Source organism: Sminthopsis crassicaudata, chromosome 1 (genome assembly GCF_048593235.1).
Source record: "Sminthopsis crassicaudata isolate SCR6 chromosome 1, ASM4859323v1, whole genome shotgun sequence".
In the NCBI taxonomy this organism is placed as follows: Eukaryota; Metazoa; Chordata; class Mammalia; order Dasyuromorphia; family Dasyuridae; genus Sminthopsis; species Sminthopsis crassicaudata.
Window position 1 is genome coordinate 551,871,531 of NC_133617.1, and position 19,478 is coordinate 551,891,008.

General features: G+C 33.3%; 1 pseudogene; it reads right to left on the reverse strand.

Moving 5' to 3' along the window:
• Positions 1–408: 408 nt before the first annotated feature.
• LOC141550895 (phospholipid scramblase family member 5-like) lies at positions 409–890 on the reverse strand (annotated as a pseudogene).
• Positions 891–19,478: the final 18,588 nt, after the last annotated feature.

A 19,478-nucleotide genomic window follows, 5' to 3' on the forward strand; every position in this document is an offset into this window, starting at 1 on the left:
TGATGCAGAGACATATAAGAGGATGATGGTGAACTCAACACATTGGCCCCTGATGCCCCTATCAAAATGTCTTGGGTATTAGGGAGTTTCTCTGAAGTAATTTGAGCTCCTAGAAATCAAGTGCTTTATAAGTGTAAGGTATGTATGTATATATGCATATATGTGTATATGAATGTATATATATATAGATATATTATACATGTATATATATATACATATATATACAGATATAGCTTTTTACAGGGAGATTATTTTATTTTTGTTTAGTTATATTTAAAAAAATGTTGTAATAAACATTTTTTTTAAAAGAAAGATATCTGATATCTAGGCATGTCAAAAATGATATGCTGAACTCAAGGGATTTTGAAATATGGTCTACATATTTAATTGTTTCTATTATTTTGATTGTTACAGCTCAGCCAGTGAATGTTCAAAGAACATAAAATCAAAGAGAAAACAGGTTCTAATCATGGCTGTTTTGATTTTATATGTAGCTCTGCAGGAACATGTATCACAAAATTGTCAGTATTTGTGAAAATGTTATTTACAAATCCTGACCAATAATTTGCAATCTTCCCAATTGTTATCTTTTCATTAATGATTTTCACCTCAAAGTCAACATCTCAAAAAGTCACATATTACAGAGGGACCCACAATTAAAAAAATCTTTGCTTTATTTTAGATTGTGAATTCTGTCAGGGAAGGTTCCTATTTCTATACAACATAACTTAATATTGTGCCAGGAGGGTCTTGAATTTTCAGGTGGCAAAAGCACCAGCAGCTGGTTCAACTCAATCATCTGTGAACTGTAAACATCTATTGACCAGTGTTATTAGTGAGTATCTTAATGTTGAATAGAAATTGTGGTTAAAGTAGATACTTTCCTCCATTCTTAATCTCATATTTGTTCAATGTTTCAGTGCCAACTATCACTTGAGAGACCATGAAGATGTCTGAGTCATCTCTTCAAAAGGAGCAAGGTCAAAAGGAATGGCTTTTCTTGTTGCAGCAATGAGAGGAAACATGGTATGTGTAAAATTTCAGAAGGTGTCTGTCTCCCTCTTGTCAGCTTACAAAATAACTGAAGAAGTGAGTGCCTTGTCTAGTGCTCAGATGCTGCACTTGATGAGTGTGGACAACAGAGAGAAATGATATGCTCTCTTAGACCATAAACATGACTGAAACATTTGATACATTTTGTGATTTTTGTTTCCTTAGTGATCAGTTCTAATCACCTCACTAACACTTAAAGATTTTTAATGGCTCCTTAGTGATCCATAAATGGATTCAAGCACACATTTGATCTCAGCAGGAAAGGCCCCCCCTTCTTAATTCTCTTTTACATATACTAAGTTCCAACTAAATTACACATTACTCATTATATATATGTACCTTCGTGCCTTTGCTAATGCCACTCTTTTTTTTTTTTTTTTTTTTTTTTACTCTTCTAGGTCATTTCAGCTTTGATTTTTTTCATTTTAGATTGATTGCTGCTAAGTACAGGGAAGAACATAGGTAAATTGAGGCTAGATTCCAAGAAGAAAGTATGCAAAGGAAATAATTTCACAAATAATTTGTGAAAATGGGTTGAGAGTCAAAGACTTGAAATTTTCTTGAATGACATCTTCTATATGTAGAAGGAGATTCTTGGGCCAGAGTTACTGGTGGTTGCTATTGCTTAGTGGGTCAGACAACCAATTGTACTTGTTGGGTCATGAGAATCCTGAATCTCTTTTTCAGAGTAATAATGATATTCGTTATCTGTGGAGAATCTGACTAGGTAAGTTGAGTTTGTCTTTTGCCCTGCAGGGTGTATATTCTTTAGGGTGTAGACCTGGTCCTTCATTGAAGCAATAGAAAACCAAGTTTAGTATCCTTAACTGGATAGCAATAGACTGTAAACTCACTGAAAACGGGAGCCATATATCAGCAAAATTTTGTAGCTTGTGTCTCTGTGCCCAGTAGGACCTAAAAAGTGATTGCTTATTTGAATTAATGTTGAACAAGTAAGATATTTTTGAATATTTTCACATAACTATTACAATATCCCTAGGAATAATTGTCTTATAATTATTAGTTATGACAAATTATTAATATTCTTTAAAAATGTTCTTTCTTAATAGTATTTTATTTTTACAAATATATATATATATTCATTTTTGTAAAATTTTATATTTCTAAATTTTCTCCCTCTCTACTTTACTTCCCCCTTCTCCAAGATATCAAGCAATCTGATATAGATTCAATATGTGTGTAGTTCTTTTAAATATATTTTCATTTTTGCTATGTTGTAAAAGAAAAATCAGACCAAGAGGGAAAAAACCAGAAAAAACCCAAAACCCCAAAGTTGAAAATACTATGCTTCAATTCACATTTAGTTTCCATAGCTCTCTCTATGGATGTGGATGACATTTTCCATCCCAAGTCTATTTTAATTGCCTTGAATCACCACATTGTTGAGGAGTCAAATTTATCACAGTGAATCATCGCCTAATCTTGTTACTGTGTACAATGTTCTGCTCACTTCCCCTGGATAAGTTCATGTAAGTCTTTTCAGGCTTTTCTAAATCAACCTACTCATCATTTCTTATAGAACAATAATATTCTGTTACATTCATATATGATGACTTATTTAGCCATTCCCCAACTGATAGGTGTTCACTCAATTTCTAGTTCCTTGCCACTGCAAAAAGTACTGCTACAAACATTTTTGCACGTGTGTGTCCTTTTCCCTTTTTTATGTTCTCTTTGGGTTACAGTCCCAATAGTGCATTGCTGGATCCAAAGCATGTACACAATTTTATAGCCCTTTAGGCATAATTCCAAATTGCTCTACAGAATGGTTGGATCATTTTAAAAGTCCACCAACAATACATTAAACTAATATTCTTCATATCATATATTCATAATGAAAACATATGTGATACCTTCAAAGATATTTATCCCATAATTGTTATTCTCCCATTTTTTTGTAAAGGGCTGAAACTCTTAAAAGGTATGCTTGAATCAGACAACTTAGCACTTAAGGCTAATTACTTATCTGATTATGACTCTGTTAGCATATGTTTGGAAAAAAGGCCCTTCTCACTGTTTGGTGCTGGCTCAATGTTTGGTGTATGCAGATAATCATAAGCAAGGATTAGAGGGTGGGATGAGACAAGGGAGACTGACTTTATGGCAGGATGAGGAGGAGAGAAGTTGGTGGTGAGCCTCATGGCAGTTTGTCTGTCTCCTTCACTTCTTCCCTCTAAAGACCAAGAACTTTTACTTATCCTGACTCTGGCTGATCCTGAGGCCTCCAGGGAGCTACTCCACACTTTACATTTTTCAATAAGAGATCTTTATAAATTTAAAATATGATTAACTTAGGCTTTGTATGAGATATTGGCGATTAGATCAGGTATGACATGGTTCTTTTGTAAAGAAAAAAAATCCTACTTAGTATGTGTATAAAGGCATTAACAAGTATAATAATTAGATGTTTAAAATAAATTATCTTGTTATTCGAGTTTAGTTATTTGGTGACCTCTCATTTGCAGGTAAATGGTTTGCAAGGAACAGTCACAATTAAAAAAAATACTAGAAGGATAAGAAAGGGCAACATAGCTTGATTTCTTCAATGTCATTTGAAGATTATGGAATGAAAAATGTGAAAATAATTTTAAATATTTAATCAATTGTTTCATGTGTGTACACAGTGTTGATTTTTAGAGGCTTTAATGCACTCAAAAGAGAGATAGTTACCAATCACTGATTGTATTTGTTAATAGTAGACTTACCAATATTGAGGATTATTGCCCAATTCACAAATTGGAATCTTTGGCTCTCTTTAAATTATGACTAAAATTCCACATTTAATAGGAAGCCTTTATCAACCTCTTTTAATTCTACAGCTTCCCCTCTGTTAATTATGATTTACTTCTCCTGTATATAGCTCGTTTTGTTTATATTTGATTGCATGTTGTCTTTACCATTAGATTCTAAACTTCTCAAGGACAGGCAATCTTTTGCTTCTTTTTATACCCAGCACTTAGTATGATACCTGACACATCGTAGATGCTTAATAGTAAATTAATTAGTAAATTCTGAGTCTATGTACAGAAAGTTCAATTTTAATAGGAGGGATTATAATTCATTGACTTCTATTTTGATCAGCTTTATCTTGAATAGACATTTCTCATCATAGATTGATACTGGAAATATATATAGATATAGATAGAGATGCTTTCTCTCAATGATCACATGAGTCCAAAGCTAAAAGATGAGAACCATAAAAGAAATGAAGATAATCATGTGTAACAAGATGGATTCTCATCAATTGAAAGTAAAACAGAATCTACATCTTCCATCAGAATGACATCAGTGTTTATGCACTTTGTTGCATTGAACAAGTTATTTGTCTCAGTTGTCTTTGGATGACCATTCCTGGTAGCAACTTCATGAAGAAAAGATAAAAGAAGACATGTCACTACTGAGACAATGACAGAAGTTGATGCTGTAGAATAGAATGCATAATCAATTTGCAACTAATCATACACAAATGATATCAAGAAATAGTTGTTGTTGACCAGAACATTTTAGTTTGTGATTGTCAGCTCTTCACGAAGATTTTGGTCACTTGGATAAAGAAAAGATACTAGTGCTGGGGGTGGGGAAATTACTGGTTTCAAGTCAGCAAATACTTATATAAGACATGTGAGTCTTACTCCCAGATCCAAGAGAAAATATTGTAAGTATCCTAAAAGGAACAATTCAGGTATAGTGGAGCCATATCCAGGATAATTTAAGATTTAGCAGCTTCTACATTAAAGGACTAGAGAGTAGTGGAGTTAGGATTACAATGGACAATCACTTGTTCAGAAAAACTTAGTATAACCCTTCAGAGGAAAAGGTGGTCATTCAATGAAATCAAGAATTTTCAAGCATTAATAATGAAAAGACCAAAGCTGAATGAAATTTGATTTTCAAATACAGGACTTTGGAGAAATATAAGGAAATAATCAGGGAAGTATTATCATAAAGGACTTAATAAGGTTTATTTACGTTCTTATATGGGGAGAAAATACTTATAATTCATTAGGACTCATTTTTATGACAGTTTGAAGGAGTATATATATAGAGGTCACAGTTGTGAGTTGGATATGAAAGGATAACATTTTAAAAATGATGAAATTAAAGCGTAAAAGAGGAATGTGCTGGGAGAAAGGGAAAGGAAGAAGTGGAATGGTGTAAATTATCTGCCATAAAAAAGAGGCAAGAAAAAGGTTTTACAATGAAGAGGAAAAGGGGGAGGAGAAGGAGAGTGAGTGTACCTTACTCTCTTTAAAATTGGCTCAGAGATCTACATTCAATAAAAGTGTAGAAATCTATTTTACCCTGCAGGAAAATAAGAGGTTAATAGGATATGGGAAGAAGAGAAGGTGATAAAAAAAGGGGGAATGTTGAGGGAGGGAGTGGTCAGAAGCAAAACACTTTTGAAGAAGGACAGGGTGAAAGTAGAGAGCAGAGAGAGAATAAATGTGGAGAATTACACAATAGTAATTGTAAAAAGAATTTTGAAGCAAATTTCTCTGATAAGGCCTCATTTCTCAAACATGGAGGGAATAGAATCAAATTTATAAAAAATATAAGAGTAATGCCCTAATTGATAAATGATCAATAGATGTGCTCTGTGCCCAAATGGTTATTAATTCATGAATAACTTTGACTTAACAATACCACTATTGGGCATAAATATTAAAAGTGATTTTTTTAAAAAAGGAAAATGATCCATATGTACAAAAATATTTATAGCAGCACTCTTCTCAGGGCAAAAAATTGGAAATTGAGGGGATGCCCATCAATTAGGAAATAGCTGAAAAATGTGGTATATATTTGTGATGGAATATTGTGATTCCATAGGAAATGATAAGCAGGATGTTCTCAGAAAAAAAAAAAGCCAGGAAAGTCCTTCATTAACTCAAGCAAAGTGAAATGTATTTTATACAAAGTAATAGCAATATTTTGGGATGATTAGGTATATTAGGTGTAAATGCCTTTACTATTCTCAGAAGCACAACAATCCATAATTACTCTGAAATACTTATAAGAAAAAATCCTATCCATACTCAGAGAAGGAACTGATTGTATCTCTCTGTCTCTGTCTCTGTGTGTCTCTGTGTCTCTCTCTGTCTCTATCTCTCTGACTTTCTGTCTCTATGTCTCTCTGTTTCTGTTTCTCTGTCTTTGTTTCTGTCTCTGTCTCTCTGTCTCTCTGATCTCTTTATTTTTCTTGAGGATTTTTTTCCCCATTAGAATGGGAGATCTATGCTTTTTTTCACAACATGACTTTAATTGAAATGTTTTGCATAACTTCATATGGGGTTTCTTAATTAGGGTTGAGGATAAAAGAGTACCTGTAACTCAAAAGTTTTAAAAACTATGAAAAATTGTTTTAAATGTAACTGGGGCAAATATTAAATAAATAATTTTTTAAAAAAAACTTGTGAGACTATGTTCAATGTATTCAAGGAAAATACTACCAACTCATTCTGCACATACTTGAAGAATATTAAGTATCAAAAAGATAGCCTATTCACATTGATTTTTTTTTGTTTCAGTATTTAGATAGACCACATCCTAGTGGTGACTGAACATTTCACCTAATGTACACAGTCATATAAAATGAGGAACTAGAGAGCTTCTAAAGTTGCAAAGATAATGTGAGAAGCATTTCTTTATGTATTGCTTTCCTGTCAGAATTCATTCTGATAAAGGTTATCTTCAAAAGCAAATAATTTAAGGGAGTTTTAGCCTTTTCAAAAACCAAGAAAACTAGAATCATCCCTTACCACCATTAAGGAGATCTGTAGCCTGAGGGTTTCAATTGCTCATTGATGGAAGCCTTGAGTTCTAAGAGAATGTTTCAGTGAAATCAATACATGGTCTTTGAAGCATGCTATTTGAAGATAGTCATAAACTTTACATTGCACATGTTAAAATTTGGAGAAAAAACACATTTGCCCATTGACTTGTGAAAATTGCATTGTGCTGAAAGACAAGTGAACAGAAAGTGTTGCTACCCTTTTCCAGCGTCTTCCACTAAGTTCTCATTTTTCTCCCCTATAGCAAGAAATAGATATTCCTTCTGTGGCACTGCCTGGGACTTCAGGAGTTACATCTCACGCCAGATTCTGAATCTGTTACTTATACTTAAAGAGGTCCAAAGCCTGAGGATGCTTGAACTGAGTATCAAGTGCATTTATGTACATTTTTGCAACATTTATAGGAGGTTTAGACATGTACCCTAAGCAAACTGAATTGTGAATTTCCTATAACTATTAGCTTAAAAGCTATTCTTGTCCTATGAGGAGTGTTTTGGATTTCTGGAGAATCTTTAGTGGTGAATTTCAGGGTTGTTACTATTAGGTATTGTCCTATTATTTTATTGATTCTATGCCAAGAGAAAATATAATTAAATGTATTTTGTCTGTTAGGTGGAAAGTAGATTCCATTACTCTATCATCAGTAAACCAATTAATCAATCAATTAGCATTTTTTCAGGGCATATTATGTGTCAGCAGCATTCTGAGAATAGGAGATGCAAAAACAGAACTTATATTCTATTGGAAGATATAACTTGCATAATTAAATAAATATAAGTAAATATTTTAACTTGGTAAATTCACTATAACCCCCATTCTCTCCAGATAGCCAGCCCACACTATCCCATAAACTGGGGGAAGTGAGGGATCAAAGGCCTGCCACCCTCTTAGAATCTAGAATCTTAGAAACTTTGAACCCAACTTACTTTGTATTTCTGCCCACTAAAGCAAGGCTTTTGGGCCAAAAAGGACAGTGACTATGAATCCCTGATATTGGTTAAGCATAAGCATTTTTATTAAAGAAGTGAAAACTAGGATGAGAATTATTAGACATTGACAGAGCACGACAAGAAATTAATCTCTAATACTGCTTTCTCTCATTTCTCAATAGTATTTTATGTTTCCAAATTTATGTAAATATAGTTTTCAACATTCATTTTTGTAAGACTTTGTGTTGCAAATTTTTCTCCCTCTCTTTCTTACCTCCCTCATCCCCAAGATAATAAGCAATCTGATATGGGTTAAATATATGCAATCCTTTTAAACATATTTTTATTTTTGTCATATTGTACAAGAAAAATCAGACCAAAAAGAAAAAAAAAACTATGAGAAAGAAAAAACAAACAAAAAAAGTAAAAAAAAAAATTATATTTTGATCCACACTCAGTCTCCATAGTTCTTTCTCTGGATGCAGATGGCATTTTCCATTCTAAGTTTATTGGAATTGTCTTGAATTATTGCATTGCTGGGAAAAGCCAAGTTCATCACAGTTGATCATTACATAATCCTGTTACTGTGTACAGTGTTCTGCTCACTTCACTAAAATAAGTTCATCTAAATCTTTTCAGGTTTTTCTGAAATCAGTCTGCTCATCATTTCTTGTAGAACAATAATATTGTTACATTCATATGTGATAACTTATTCAGCCATTCCCCAATTGATGGCATCCACTCAATTTCCAGTTTCTTATCATTGCAAAAAGTGCTGCTACAAACATTTTTGCAAGTGTGAGTCCTTTTCCCTCTTTTATGATTTCTTTGGGATACAGGCCCAGTAGTGACATTGTACGATTAAAGGGTATGCATAGTTTTATAGCCCTTTGGGCATAGTTCCAAATTACTCATGAGAATGTCTGGATTATCTAACTTTGCTTTCTTCAGAAAATACTACTCTTGGTGATGTGATTTCTTTATAATTTTTACTCTTGGAGAGGCTGAGTTTGGTGGATTACTTGAGCTCAAGAGATCTGAGGGGCAGTAAATAAAGCTTATTAAGCATCCTCCTAAATCAGAGATTAATAGAGTGAAAGAAAGGCATAAAGAAAGAAAAGAAGGAGAGAGTGAGGAAAAGAAAGAAGGAAAGAAAAAATGAATGAAAAAGAAAGAAAACAAAAATAAAATAGAGAGGAAAGGAGGGAGGAAGACAGGAATAGAAAAAGAAAGAAAAGAGAGGAAAAAGAAAAGAAAGGAAGAATGGGAAGTTGAGTTAAGTAGATCCAGTCTGAAGGAAAGAAAGAGAAGAAAAAGAGAGAAAAAAAAGAATAAAGAAAACAAGAAAGAAAAAGAAAAGGAAAAAAGAAACTTTAATAAGTAAATTAATTATGACTGTTCAGATATATTTCACATCATTTTTTTTTTCTAATAATCTGGAGGATTTTTGTATCATGTAATATAATTGAAATTATCTTCAAATCAAACTGTCATAAGAAGGAAGCAGGAACAATTTCCACATTTGTGATGATATCTATGCAGAACAATTTCTCTTGACTAGAAATGTGGTGATTTTTAGGGATTTCTTGTTTATTTAAAAATACTGCTTTAATTTTTTGTTTTAATATTATGAAATCTTAATTCCAGAATTATTTGACATTGAGCACTGAAAGAATACTGAACTAGAAATTCTATATAAATAAGTAAACCACTATTCTTCTGCATGATTACTTTTCCCCTTTCAAATTTGTAAGAATAAAAAAAAAATATTTAAATAAAGGCAGTGTTGTTTAGTGGGTAGAGAACTGGAGTGGGAGTTAGAAAGAACTGGGCTCAAGAGTCCTGTCTCTGATGATCTCCACAGATACATCTTGTAATACAGTGTGGCTGTCATTTTACTTCTTGGTGTCTCAAACATTTCCCAACATAGATGTGAAATGTCAAGATACATCCCATGGAAGAAATTTCCATACATTGAGTTCCCACCCTGATGAAAGATTTGGAATAAAATAAAATATTTTTTGCTTTGTAAATATACATACACACAAAAACAAAAAAAGTAAAAATCAAGACCAAAATTATGACTTGTGTCTTAGGAAATTAAATTGTCCAATCTAAATTGATTTGATGATTTAGTGAAAACAACTCTTTTCTCTATTGTTTATCTGTAAAAAATACTTATTAGGCTCATTTGTGCAATTAATTAAGGTAATTGTTGATTCTTCAAAAACTGCTACAGCACTGATCATCTATATATGTATTTTCTTTTCTTTTATGCTGTCTTAAATAAATGCTGAGTCAGTTGCTATGAACCAAGCCATAACCTTTTTCAGAAAGGTATACAATGATAATGAAAAGAAACAGAGATAGAAAACTAGAATTCAGTTTTATTTGGATTTCAAATGACAATTCAGTGTTAGTGTGAGCGAGTTGTCATCCAGAATGTTCCTCACATGAATCAAAATTAAAATAGAGAAAGAAAAGAAGGGAGAAAGAAGTCAGGAAATAATGAATCAAAAGAGTAAAAAAGAAAGATCAAACCAAAATGACTTTTAAAACATTAGAAGGAAAAGGAAGATCAACAGAGGATATGCTCTTTTCTCAAGATGAAGGGAACAAAAAGAACAGATAGGGAAAAAGAGAGAGGATTTTTCAATGTCATTTGGCTTTCTTTTAACTGCCAAAGAGAATTTTTATGCACTGGAAAAGTTAGAAAAATATGACTAAAATACCTAATATAATAAGTAGGGCAATGAAAAAGATTGTGAATTGAAATTACTAGGCTCTAGGGAATTTGGGCAAGTCTTTTACCCTTGATGTACTTCAGGTCCTTTATTGGTAAAACGAAGAGATTGGACTAGATGACCTGTAATGTTCCTTTCTATTACCCAACCTATGAAAGCTAGACCTGGAGGATGGATTGCTTAGCCACTATCAATGATCTTTTAGAGATTAAAGGGAAATTTCCAGTTAGTATTCTGGATAAATGTTGTATACTTAAAGAAGATTATAAAATTTAGAGGAGAAGGGGATAATGGGAGTGGTTACTTCATGTCTTTACTCTTATTTGAACTAAATAAAGGAGAGATGAACATATAAAGACATAAAGTGTTTGGTAGGTATGGTTAGAAGGTTGTTATTCCCAGGTCTCTTGGGTATTGTAGTCTGTATAGTCTCATAGAGACCTGATTGGAGGGAAAGTGATCATCAACTTGTTATCAGTTGTTTGGCACATCTGAAACAGGGCATCTCTCCTATTTATTCATCAGAATGTTTTCAGAATGGAAATGAAGGATAGAGCAGAATTTATTATATTTCAAGTAAATTAAAAAAAAAAACAAGGGTAGAAATCAGGTTTTCTAACAAGTAAATAGCAAAATAGACACAATTTAAAGAGACAAAAAGAGAAACTACATTACGCTAAAAGACATCTTAGATAATGAATAATATTTGCATTAAATTAAATACATTTAAATAATTGAAGGTAAAGTTAATTTAATTAGAAGAAGAGATGAATAGAAAAACTATACTAGTTGGACACTTCAAAGTGCTCCTTTCAGACATTGATAAATCTAATGAAAAAAAATAAGAAAGAAGTTAAGGGCCTAAAGAGAACTGTAGGAAAGTGAGATGTGCTTGATCTCTAGTGATAAGTGAATGGGAATAAAGAGGAACTCAGTGAAAATCAGCATAGATTCATAAAGAACAAATGATGTTGGATATATCCCATTACTTTTTCCCTCTTCAGAGTAACTAGACAGGTAGAACAGAGAAATGCCATAGGAATAATATTTGATTAAAATTCTAATACTATCTTTATGGAAAAGAGAGTTAAGAGTTATATAGTAGTCCACTTACAAGCATTTGGATCTGGTTCAATGTTTAGGTCCAAAGGGTAATAATGAGTGGGTTGTTGTCAAATTGGAAGGAGATTCTATAACAGTTCCCCAAATATCATTCCAAATATCATATCCTGTTTAATATTTTTAATAGTCACTTAGATGAAGATGTAGTTGACATACTTGTTTAATTTGCAAAGGATACAAAGCTTCAAGATATAGTAAATGTGGACAAAAGTCAGGATGCAAGGTCAAATAAAATAAAGTAAAAAATGTAAAACTCTACTTGCATTAAAAAATTAACTTTTTAAACATATTGGGGAGATATGACTAAACAAAAGTTTGTATGAAAATGATCTGCAAATTTAGTAGACTGAAAATTTAATTTGAATTGAAAACGTGACATTCCAGGCTCATAGTAGGTATTTGACAAATATGTATTGATTAAGTGACCTGGAAATAAAAATCAAATGCTGTCTTAGTGTGCATTAACAGTATAAAGAAGAATAAAAATAATGGTCCCACAATATTCTGGCAATGGATCTGAGGCAGCTAGGTGGCATAGAGGATATAGTACAGGACCAGGAAAATCTGAGTTCAAATTTGACCTTAGACACTTATTAATTGTGTGACCCTCTGCAAATCAATTAAATTCTGTCTTTCTCAGTTTCTTGTAAAATAAGGATAACCATAACATTTAATTCCAGAATTATGATGAGAATAAAAAATAACATTTTTAAAGTAGTTGGTACCTGGCACAAAGAAGATGCTTAATAAGTATTTGTTTCCTTTTTTCCTTCCTCTCTCTTGATTTGGCCATAGCTGAAATGTCATATTCAGTTCTGAGCACAGTTGAAGAAATATATTAAAAATCATATAATTGTATGTCCAGAAGAAGATGATCAATATAGCAAGGTCCTAGAAAGCATGCCTTTATCAAGCCAAAGTAAAATAGCTTGGTATGTATAACCTAGAGTGGAAAAGACTTGATAGAGGACTGGCAGAGTGGAAGGCTGTCTTTAGGAATTTGAAAATATCTCATGTGGAAGATAGATTAGGCTACTTCTGTCTGGCCCCAAAGGAGTTCTCTTTTAGAAGCACAGGGTTGAAGCTGCTGAAAGATAGTTTTTGGCTCAGTATTTAAAAAAAATCTTTTTAACAGTCAGAGCCATTTGAGTATACCCTCAATTCCCTCATGAGATAGTAAGTTGTAATATCTGGGCTAGCTTTCTGGAGATCCTTCGGAAGGGCCTTGGTCTCAGCTGGATAGTCACCATGAGAATGGACAAGAAGAGAGTCCAAAGTCTTTATTGTCCTCTTCACTGTCTGTGTCTATCATGGTCTGACCCAGTCTCAGTCTGACCCAGTCTCCTCCAGCCGTCTGCCAGTCTGCCAGTCTCAACCAGTCTCAGTCTGAGTCTGACTTTGTCCCCAGTTTAAATACCCTATTAAAATTACATCATTACAATATACTGAGTATGTATGAACCATTACGTCACCATACTAAGTGCTAAGTATATATATGAACTAGAGAACCATTATCTCATCAATTCCACTGAATTAATACCTAGTTTCAAGTATACTTCTCCAGAGTTCTGGCTCTATACAGTAAGCTTCTTCTTTATTATAAGTTTTTGAGCAGAGCAGGAGGAATCTTTAGAGAGATTATAGAGGGAATTGTCATGCAAAGTTGGGTAAGAGGAATAACCACTAGGACAGTGATGCTGGACAGTAGAGCACTGGGAATAAAATATCTCCTTAGGTCACTTACAATCTGAGAGTCTGAGTTTCTTTGATTCTGTGATATTTTATGGTGATGAACTCTCTGGTTAAAAAAAATCCACAACCATTAACCATAACACTTACATCTGAATGTTTGGTATAAACTCAAATAATTAAACATTTCAGTTTTTATCTGAAGGTTTTGGTATTGGACACAGCCAAAGACATCAATAATCAATCAACCTAAAATTATTTTTACTGTTCTAGGCTCTAAGGAAATAAAGACAAAACTGAAATACTCTTTGCCCTCAAGAAGTATATTTTACAATGGGAGAGATAATTTGTACATATGGAGACATATATGAGACATGGACAAAGTACATACAAGGAGATAGTAGAGGGAAAGGAATTAAAAGTGTCGATGCATCCTGCAAGCTTTGTTTGAGTTGAATCTTGAAAGAAACTAGAGATTGTAAGATGTATAAAAAGCCTTCCTGACATAAGGTCAGATAGTGCAAAATCATGGATATGGGAGATAAATTCCTGTATATAAGGAACAACAATTAAGTGTTACTGCTTGGTAGAGTGCATAGAGTGAAACTATGTAAGAGCAGGAAAGTAGGAATGGCCCTGGTTGTGAAAAACTGTGAATGCCCGACAGATGAGTTTCTTCCCTGGCAATTGTTGGAGTATATTGAGTAGGAGGTGTGCTTTAGGAAAATCATTTCATTGACTTAGGTAGACGAAAATTTGAGTGGTGGTTGTATAAGAGTGGAGAGAGATATAGAAGGTTATGGTTTATTATCCTTAAGATTTTTTTGTGAGGCAGTTGGGGTTAAATGACTTTCCCAGTACCACTCAAGTAGTAAATATTAAGTGTCTGAGGCTAGATTTGAATTCAGGTCCTCCTGATTCCAGAGCCAGTACTCTATCTACTATGCTATCTAGGTACCCCAAGGATTATTGTAATAATTCAAATGAGGAATGATGAACTATGTTGTAATCATCTAAATGGAAAAAAGAGATATACATGAGAAATATTGTAGAAATAAAAACAACAAGATTTGGTCTTTACTTGGATTATATAAGGTGACAAAAAATTGAAGATATTACTCATTGTGAACTTAGATGACTGGAAGAATGATATTCCCTTCCACAAATATAGGAAAGTTCAGAAGAGAGAAAGTTTTTTTGGGAATGAGGTGGAGATTTTTGAATGTTTTATTTTGGATATATTAAATTTAAGATGCCTGTAGAACATACAGTTTGAAGTGTTCTAGAGAGTTCATGAACTTAGGAGAGAAACTAGGATAAGAGACTGTCTATTTATATGTGGGAGTCACTTTCATAGAGATGATAATCTATGAGAGCTGATCAATAAGATCATCACATGAGAATATACAGAAAGAAAAGAGAAGAAAGAAGAGTGCTTTGGGCAGATACATGGGAGTATCTACAATCAACAGGTATAATGTGAAAATGCAGCAAAGAGAATTAGTAGGAGCATTCAGGTAGATAGGAGGAGAACCAAGAGAGATCAGCATCAGAAAAATCCAGTGTTCCTCAACTGATTTACTGATCCATTTTAGGTACTAATTCTTCCATGAGGGTATCCGAATCACAACATTTAGCATAAAGCCTACATCTACATATAGTGGTGCTTAACAAATTCTAGCTGACTGTCTGATCCTTTCAGGTGCCCCTTTTTCAATAATTGGCAACACCACGAATGGCTTGTTTTTTGTGCTTAACTTATATACCCTCCAATCAAATCCTGATTCTCCCATTTACTAGCTATGTCACCTTGACCAAGTCACTTAATTTTACTAAGGGCAAGAACACGATAATAGCTTCTTTGAACCTCCTCTATAAAATGTAGATGATAATTTTTGCATAAACTATCTCATAGGATTATTATGGGAGAGCTTTCCACAGTGCTATTATTAATTTTATTCTTAGCACCTAACACATTTCTCTGAGCATGTCAGATGCTTAAAAAATGTCCTTGGAATTGAATTCATAATAATGAAAAACATAGTGTGTTCATTTCAATTCTCATTCACAATCAATTACAATGATATATGTTCTATTTTCTTTTACCTTCATCACAGCATAATAGACAGAAATGCACTGTTGTTTGTTCTGTCAGTATTAGATAGGAAGGTAGGGTCTTAAAGAAAAGGCATTGATAGATTTCTGTTGAAGACACTCTGGTAGAATACTTCTTATATTCTAAACACAAAAAACAGGGATTTAAATTACATTAAAAACCATTCCATTAACAACACTGAAATAATGTTTCCATGTGTGATATTCTACTTTCCTCTTACTATAACATGTCAGAAAAGTTAATTGCAACTAAGAGTTAGAGATAAAGGAGAAGAATTAAGAAGACTATTGCTCATAACAAATAGAGAAAATTATGAATATGCTTATGCATCTCCTTTCTTTCTCTGAATTTTATATGCAAGAAACAATTATGGAATAAGATTGCCTCCTTCTTTGAATCGGGCTCTAAAGAGAAAGATGGTTTGGTAGCTATTACTTATTGCTTTAATCTAAATTCATCAATATTAGGTGGAGAATAGAAATCAGTCTTGTAGATAGAGAGGTAGATTAATATTCTGGTTTAAGCAATTGATTAATAAAAGAAGAAATTAATGCCAGTGTTTGCATTACTTCTTTTGGTGGACTTTAAGAGTCCTGAAGAATCCTTCCAGGGAAAACAAACAGAATATTAAAAGTTTAATGGTGCAGTAGATCCATTGTTATCACAACATAATCAAGGCTAGGCATGGATACTACAAAATCAAGGCTACATAATTCCTCATGTTAGTTCCGGCTAGTTATGTTATAAGCAAGGCGTAAGCTTTAAGAGAATTGTTGAATCACAGACCTAAGCTTATTAAAAGCAGAATCAGAGTAATCAATTTCCTTTGCATTCATTCACAATCACACCTGAAACGTTCAGGGATATGAAAATTTATTGCCAAAGGGCAATGAATATGCACAGATTTGATGTGAATAAGCTGTAATACCGGGTATTTAAAGAATTATGGAGAAGAAACTTCAGTTTTAAGATTCCTGGAGACAGAGGTGTTGGAAATGTTTGCTGTAGCCAACTCCAGTATTTTAATTTTGATAGAAAGTATTCACTGTTCTAATTCAATTGCTTGTTCTTACCAAAAATAAGCAAATTACAGTATTGATCAATTCTCTGATGCTTCTGTTAATTTTAGCTTGACAATTAATACCAAGAAAACAGTGGTTCTTCATTAGTCAGCACTATAACATCCATATGTGGAAACACCAGTTACAGCAAATGAAAAGATTTTAAATATTGTGGAGTTCATTTATTTTGGCAGGATACTTTGCAGGGATGTACACCTCGAAGATGAGATAGACACATACATTTGTAAAGCTGTTTCAGTGTCTGAGAGACTGAAGAAAAGTGTGGGAGAGAATACTACACTGACAACCAACCTGAAAGCTTACAGAGCTATTGTACTGCCTTCATTGTTATATGCCTGTAAAACCTGGACAGTCTACCAGCTCTATGCCAGGAAACCGAATTGCTTTCATTTGAATTGTCTTAGGAAGATTCTGAAGATCAACTGGCAAGATAAGGTACTGGACATGGAATTCCTTGGCTCGACTGCCAAGCATTCAAACTCTATGGCAGAGAGCACAATTCTGATGGGCTGGCCACATTATTCAAATGTCAAACCTATGTTTACCTAAAAGGGTTTTTATGGATAATTTACACAAAATAAGTGTTCACATGGAAGTCAGAAGAAACTGTTCAAAGGCACTCTCAAGGTCTCTCTGAAGAACTTTGGAATTGATTGTGAGACATTGGAGACACTGGCACAGGATCTTCCATCATGGCATTTTTATGTTAAAGAAGGCACTATGCTCAATGAGCAAAGCAGAAATGCAGTAGGTCAAAAATGTGAGATGTGCAAATTCAGAAAAATTTCTATTCCAAATTTTTATGTGGATTATTTGTGCCTGACCTGTGATAAGAGTCTTTTAAGCTTGTATTGATCTGATCAGCTCCAGTCAAACAACATAGTGATGTCATTTTGTCCTTCTTCAAGGATAAAGGAAAATAACCAACCAACCCTTACCAAAATATAATTTTGAAATAAATTTTGATGTTGGAGGGCCCTAACATTGCTAACATGCAGTTACTTTCAAATGGTAATTTGCAGTTATTATTGAAACACTTTAACAATTCTGATCCTCTTGAAAATTTAATGATAGCACATTATCTTTTTTAAAAATTTTTCTATATACTTATAAATGTACATGCACAGGGAAAAAAAACTGGTTCTGAAACTAAGGAGGCTGGGTTAAAATCCTGCTTTTAATATTAACAAAATAAGTAATTTAATTTATCTGGATCTCAAGGATTTAGACAATATGGCCTTTCCAGCTCTAAATCTGTGAACTTCCTAATGTAATGTCACCTTATTAAGAGTAGTTTCATTTTGTCATTCCATCCCCAGAACCTAGTATGATGTTGACACATATTTGGTATTTGATAAATAATAGTTAATTGCACATAGAAATATTTTTTTGAATTGAATTGAAAACTTGAATGAGTTTTGAGTTACATAGAGTCAATCATTTCTGTATTGCCAATTTTCAACTGACTCCAGGTTGGAAGCAATGCTATTTCCCTTCTATATATGTAGAAACATTACAAGAAAAGAGAAAGTTCACTGAATAATCATGTAATCTTTTTTTGGGTCTGGCCTTGATTTTATGAAAAATGTCTTTAGAAAATGAGAAAACTCTAGAAAAATATCACTTGTATCTTGACAACAATTCTTCCCCTCTTGTGCCAAAGAATAGGACAATAAAGGGCTGAAATTAGACATTTGATCTTCAAAATCCCTTAGAAAGGAAAAGAAAGACTAGAAAGTCACCATGAAAGGAAAGCAGAATGAGGAATCTTGTGGTTATTTTTGAATGTTTGGCACTGGACCGATCTAAGCTGACTGTCATTGAGGAAATCCTAACATGGCGGCTGGTGGCCAGACTAACCTCAACTGACTTGCAGGTCTACATTCCACTGTGGCCCAGGGAGCTCCTAATGTTGCTGATTAGGAGAGATGCCAAGGGTAATTCTAGAAGGGTGACAGGAAAACAAACAAAAGTCAAACCATGTGGAATGAGATTTAAAAACAAAACAAAAACATTTCCTTGAAACTCATCTGACTGAAAATATCTATTCCAAAGGGCAAAATGCTTTGTCAGTCAGACCAGGAAAAGATGTGTGTATAATTTTTTTCTTTAAACACCCTCTTCTTTCAGTTTTTGCTTTTGTGCTGAAAGAACAAAGGTGCCACATAAAAACTACGTGAGTGGTTAAACTCAATCTACATGAAGTAATGTTGGTAAAGTGAAGGTCATATCTTCTCTGGAACAGCAAAGACTTGTGCTTACAAAAATACCTTTGATTTGCATGCTTTCTGTGAATTTCTTTTGTAAATTTTTTCTCACCCCTAAATTCCACAGTGGTGGCCAGGAGCCAGGTATCTGTGTAAAATGATACTGAATGTGAAATATTCTAGTTTAGTTCTTACCTCTTTGGAAGGTCGTTAAGCCTTGTCACACAATTTTTTCTTCTCTTAACTAGCCTGTGGAAAGGTAAAATACAAATTAACTCCAAAGAAAGCAAGTGGCAATAATTATACAACCCCTCCTCCAAACCATCTATTATATTTTTTCTGATTACTATAAAGTGAAATAACTGCAATGCTTTCTATTAGTGGTTTTATATATTATAACATGTCTGAAAAAGACCCAGTATAAACTAAATTGATGCTATTTAGGGAAGAACTGAACTGTGGACCAACAATTGAAATTCTAATATAACATCTATCATTCTGGGAATTTTGGAGATTGGTTATTTCTAGAGACTTCTTTTCTAATTAAAGACAAAAAGCTCTTCATAGTGCCTTTGTTTATGTTTGCTTTCATTTCCTCCTAAACTTACTGTGTAAAAATTAAGCATAATGTGCTAATTCCACTGAAAGTATTTTTTTTGTCTCAATCATTTGTAATTTTTGTGACTCTCCTGGGAGAATAGAAGGATGGCTAAGCAAGAGTGAGAA